Here is a 5119-nt window from a genome sequence, read left to right as displayed (position 1 = left end):
GCCGGCGCGGGGGACGGGCGCGGGGGCCGGCGCGGGGGACGGGCGCGGGGGCCGGCGCGGGGGCCGGCGCGGGGGACGGGCGCGGGGCCCTGCGACGCGGCCCGGGCGGAACGGAGAGCGGGCGGCCCCGCTGTCCACGCGAGCGCAGCGTGGAGATTCAGACTAGACGCGTGTCTGCGGCCGCGGGGTCGTCCTCCCTCCGCGGACTGTCCCCCTCGGGGCGCTGCAGGGTCCGGGATTCCCACCGGCCGCTGCGAGCCCGAGAGCCCGGCAGGCCTGACGGTCCGGGGGCCTCTGACGTCGGTCCCTGTGCTGGGTCCCGGGCAGCGGCCCATGCTGGCCGCCGCATCTGCACAAAAAGTCAGTTTCTCAGTTCGGCGACGTGCGTAGCCCTCGGCCGCAGACGAGGGTTCAGGCTCTGCTTCTTCACGACGTGGGACTTCCTCTTTTGAACGTGGGAACTGCGGGGACGCAGGTGCTTCCGTGGACCCTTCCGCACAGATAACTGCGCGCACCGGCGGGCCCAGAGGTTTCTGGTGCTGGAGGGAAGTTCCTCCCCGACGAAGGTCGCCTGCGGGGGCCCAGGGCTGCCCTATCCGGCCGGGCCCAGAAGAGCAGAGCTGCGCGGAACCGGTGTCCCAGACTTTCATGGGACCGATTCAGGTTATTTTGAAAAGGGTTTTGTAAACTCCCACATGAGATTTCTTACTCCAGGAAACGCCTTCTTGATAGTTATAAAATGGAGAGGAGAAAGCGAACACTCTGATACGCAGCTCTGTGGCTTAAGTATCATTTCAGAAATTCTAGAGAGCTTCAAGTTGCAACAAAATCTCGAAACGTAACAAATGCACGATGTCCAAGTGACCTGCACATCCCGTGCGGAGGCCACCAAGTCTCCAACAGTTTTCAACCCCAGGTATTCAAGGCAGGAGAGCAGCGTGTTTGGGGCCGTGGAGAGCCGCTGTGATAACAGAAGACAACTTTCCTGGAATCTCTCTATAAACCCAGTAAAGACGCTAAGACTTTCTGAGACCAGATCTACAAGCCTGTCTCCCAATGTGCCCAACACTTCCTTTGTGTAAAAACCACTTGGAGAGCTTGTTTCCGAGGTAGAATCCTGCGTATTAACCTCTAAAATTGCTATTTGAGAAATGGGCTGGGCTGGGGTGCAGGAATCTGTCCCGAGCCCCCTCAGGGTGCTCCTAAGCCAGAAGGTGCTGTGGTGCAGAGAAAGGTCGCTCTTTTGTGTAGACACAGCTTGGTGAGAATGAGAAAAATCGGTACTTTTCTCCAGGCAGATAGCAGCCTATGCCAGCGCCTCCAGCCTGCCTGAGGAGCACAGGCTGAGCTAGCTGAGGTCTTTCCTTTGCTGTCGGCTGCCTGCTCAGAACCCTGGCATCCCAGGACATCCCAGTGCCAGTGACTTTGCAGAACATACTTTGTCACCCATGGCCTGGGGCTATTTCATTTCTCCTCTATTACTAACAACTACAAATGCAATCTAATTCAGCAAACAGTTGTTGGGCAGCCAATGCATGTGGAAGCGTTGTGTTAGATATGGTAGGGACTAAGATGTCTGTAGCTCCTTGATGGCCAGCGGCTCTGTCCATCACTAAGTGACCCCCTAGCTGTTTTGTTTGGTGCCATCTTTGATCCCGCAGGAACAGAGAGTGATGGAAAATTCCACTCAGGGAAAAGAAAAAAAAATGGAGACAGGAGGAACTGAGATGGGAATCTTGGTGCACACGTTTTGAAGAGAGACTACCAACTCCTTTCTTTAGAAGGTTCCTTTCATGGAATGGCCTAAATGCTAGGAAATCTTGCAGAATTTGGTTCACATGTTAAACATCCCAATTTCGCCAATTGGTCTTAGTTACGACTAATCTGATATCTATCTCCCCTGCCTTGGAACACGAACTCTTGAGAAGAACAGCCCATCATCTTATCGATATTAACCAATAGAATTAATGTATTACTCTATTACATTAATCAGTTCAGGTACTAAATTTATTACTTAGACTTTCTTCTGCTTTCTGGTGTTTACTACTAAATTTTGATTTTTTTCAGTTTTTTATTTTTTAAAGATTTTATTTATGTGTTTGTTAGAGAGAGAGAGAGAGCACAGGCAGACAGAGTTGTAGGCAGAGGCAGAGGGAGAAGCAGGCTCTCCACTGAGCAAGGAGCCCGATGTGGGACTCGATCCCAGGACGCTGGGATCATGACCAGAGCCGAAGGCAGCCGCTTAACCAACTGAGAAACTCAGGCGTCCCAATTTTTTTCATTTTTTTAAAAATTTATTTTGAGGTGATCTCTACACCCAATGTGAGGCTGAAACTCACAACCCTGAGATCAAGAGTCCCACATTCCATTGACTAAGCCAGCCAGACACCCGATTCTTTTCACTTTAATTGAAACATTTTTGTTTCTTGATCTCTCATCTCTTAAGCTTCAAAGGTAAAAATGTAATGATAGGTGAGAAGGGTAACATCTCTATGCATATGAATGAAGCACCAGAATTTAATTCTGAAACATTCTAGTCTGTTTTCTTCCTTTCATACTGAAAATTCAAAGATTCTCATGATTCATTAGTAAATCCAAAAAATTCCATCTCCTATTTCTGACATTTTACTGGATAGATGAAATAAAATATTTTCAAAGCACAAAGAAATTAGACTAGCACAAGTAAATATGCATATGTATTAATATAAGGAATGAAATTAGTGATCAAGTTAGTAAACATAACACCTGATAAGTGTTTTCTGCTGGAAACAGTAGTTGGTAAGAATTCAAGGCTGCGCTCCTTTGAAAAGCATGGCATCTAACACATGTTTGGCACATACTTGTTGAATTTGACCAAATTTAAAGCAGTTAGTTAAGAAAACATTAGTCTTTCAGCTGAAAATAAAGACATCAAATACTTAAAAAAACCCCAAAACTTTTCTTCCCCCCAGTGCTAAGATAAGCTTTTAAAGAATTGCTTGATTTCAAAGTACTTACAGTGAAGAACTAGGTTCCGAGCAGGAAGTGATCAGTAGCTTGGGAGAGTATCTCACTGAAACAGAAAGGTATGTGAAAACAGAAGTAAATGTGTTTCCGTTGGCAGACGTAGTACAGAGAACAGATTCAGAGGTTTTTATTGGCCAGTATAATTCTGGCAGCAAGGTGTGTTCCTGATATCTTGAACGACGTAGAAAGAACTAGAGGGCATTATGCTAAGTGAAATAAGCCAGTCAGAGAAAGACAAATACCATAAAATTTCACTCATGTGTGGAATTTAAGAAACAAAACAGATGAACATAGAGGAAGGGAAGGAAAAATAACATAAGATGAAAATAGAGAGGGAAGCAAACTGTAAGTGACGCTTATCTCTAGGGAAAAAAGGGTTGCTGGAGGGGTGGTGGGTAGAGGAAAGGGATTTGGGTGATGGGCACGAAGAGGCCACGTGATGGAGGGTCTTGGGTGTTGTTGCAGCTGATGACTCACTGAATTCTACCCCGAAACTAATAGTACACTACACGTTAACTAGACTGAATTTAAATAAAGAATTAGAAAAAAAAAGAAAATGAAAATATTTTTTGTTAAAAGAAGCATTCCCTGTCCTATGGTAAGTACAATCATGTATCTTTTGGGGGGGAAAAGATTTGATTCATGATGTAGTTTGGTTGGCTTTACGGGCCTGGCAGAGCCTACCAATTTTCCAAACTTCCTCTCTCCCTTGGACACAGTAAATGACCGATTTCGCGCATAATTTGTGCTATCTTCATACGGGGTTTGTAGGCAGTGTTGGGGGGAAACCGGCCACCTGGACTCCCGCACTGCTCAGACCCTCCGTCTGCCTGTCCGGGTGTCCGCCTGTTCTCTCGCACTGAGAGATGCTGCGTGTCAGACACTGTGTCCAGCCTCCTGCTGCGCGCACCTGCTGCGCCTCCCCGAGTGCCGCTGCAGGAACCACCACCCCCCGCGGGGCTGGCCAGGAAGCGGGTCTCGGCTGCTGGGTGCTGCGTGGGCGCCGCGGGGCTGCCTCCGCAGACTCTGACCCGTGCACCTGCCGGTCTCCCGCACCCTTTCGCGGTGTGGGCGGACACGAGCCTCGCCCCGGGGGAAAAAACCTCCGAGTGGGTGAGAAGTTATTAAAGTTCTTAAATTATGAACCAGAGATCAAAGACTATGATCCCGGGGTCCTCGGGTGGAGCCCTGCATCGGGCTCCCTGCTCAGCGGGAAGCCTGCTTCTCCCTCTCCCACTCCCCCTGCTTGTGCTCCCTCTCTCGCTGTGTATCTCTCTGCCAAAGAAATAAATAAAATCTTTTAAAAAATTAAGCTAAAATAAAATTAGAGAAATAAGGCTTACCCTACCCGTCATAAAGGACTCATGGACAGGGAGTGTACGGTCCTGCATGTTAGTTGATACCATTGAAAGATGTTTGAGATGCTGGCTATAGTCTGACCCCCTGATTTTTTTTTCCCCCACAGAGATGACATACAGTCTTGACGAAGTTTTGCAAAATCGATAGATTGTTGATTTTGGTGGCATTATAAATTGGCACTCTCTCTTTTAGGAAGCAGTATCAACTGTACAATATATAACAGAATTTTAAAAAATCCTTGGGCCCTGTAATCTCACTAAGAGTGAGTGTTTTCTTAAATTTTGCACCCATAGGCACTTTGTTTGCCTCAGCCTGGTCCCAGCCCGAATGCATACACTGAAGGGAAGGGTCAAGTCAGGTCAAATCTGTGTTGGGGAAAAAGAGTGGGGAATGAGTTTAACCACCCAGCCCATGTCTCTGAGGTATGCTGGAGGCCGCCGGAGAAGAAAGCAGGATGACACACTGCAGACAGAAAATGTGGGCTCAACACAATGCAATAGGGAGTAACTATTAGCGAGATTCACTGTGGACTGGGAACGGAAATTAATTCTGTGGGAAGTAAACCTTGAAGGGTGGGATGTGAATTGGTCCTGAGGCAGAGGTGGACTAGAATGAGCCAAGATGGTTAGGGACCATCAGGAAAGTCAAGGGACTGCTTTTCTGACCCAGGACCTTGACCTCACAGGGATAATGGGATGCACTGAAATATGCAGGAAAACCGTTCACTTTACATAACCCTTGGATGTCTAATAGG

The 5119-nt window shown here is 48.0% G+C and overlaps 1 protein-coding gene across 2 annotated transcripts in view; it reads right to left on the bottom strand.

Annotated features, from left to right (window-relative positions):
• LOC116879961 (placenta-specific gene 8 protein) overlaps nucleotides 1-3097 on the bottom strand; it is a 24632-nt gene extending 21535 nt beyond the window's left edge. Inside the window, exon 1 of one of the 2 annotated variants that reach the window (XM_032878762.1) lies at nucleotides 2998-3097. The gene's annotated coding sequence lies outside the window, so the exon portion shown is untranslated. The remainder of the gene's footprint in view (nucleotides 1-2997) is intronic. The other variant, XM_032878685.1, reaches the window with a different exon arrangement.
• Between the last annotated feature and the right edge of the window lie 2022 nt (nucleotides 3098-5119).

This window comes from Lontra canadensis, unplaced genomic scaffold (assembly GCF_010015895.1).
Source record: "Lontra canadensis isolate GAN:19392208 unplaced genomic scaffold, GSC_riverotter_1.0 scaffold1, whole genome shotgun sequence".
Classification (NCBI taxonomy): Eukaryota; Metazoa; Chordata; class Mammalia; order Carnivora; family Mustelidae; genus Lontra; species Lontra canadensis.
This window is presented reverse-complemented; position numbering and strand designations above follow the sequence as displayed.